The sequence below is a fragment of the Odontomachus brunneus genome, unplaced genomic scaffold (assembly GCF_010583005.1).
Source record: "Odontomachus brunneus isolate Ranch 3 - 2012 unplaced genomic scaffold, Obru_v1 Obru_scaffold_038, whole genome shotgun sequence".
NCBI classification, from domain to species: domain Eukaryota; kingdom Metazoa; phylum Arthropoda; class Insecta; order Hymenoptera; family Formicidae; genus Odontomachus; species Odontomachus brunneus.
This window is the reverse complement of record NW_022639488.1, coordinates 21,989-22,483: the sequence shown is the minus strand read 5'-3', so window position 1 is coordinate 22,483 and position 495 is coordinate 21,989.

Below are 495 nucleotides of genomic sequence, written 5' to 3'. Positions count from 1 at the left end.
GGGCAAAAATACATCGGAAATGACTATTCACATTCGTACAACAAAAGAGTTAAATTTTGTCGTTCGGTGTCATTCATCGGCACAACGTGCATTTCTGCTAAGGAGAAAAGAGGAAAGCGTGATACATGGATACTAGAGCGAGCGAGACACCTATAGAGACAGCGCGGTGTCCCTATTGCTGTCTCGCTCATATTCTCTGCATTCAAGCGTTGAGTGAGTGAGACAGCTATTGAGGACACCACTAACAGCTATCACGTCTGCTGATGTTTTCTCTCTCGATCGGACGACGTGCGAAAAGAATGCAACATCGAAATATCTCCCACCACTTCCCCTACGTGCCTTTTTCGCTTCTCTCGCGTTGTACGTCAGACGTACAGTACGCCCTCCGTATACGCCTGTTGTCGCTTTCGACTATTTGACAGGCGTATACGGACCCGCCGAGAGACACCATACCTGCCTCTGAGTGTACACAGAAATGCACAAAGTGTAACGTTA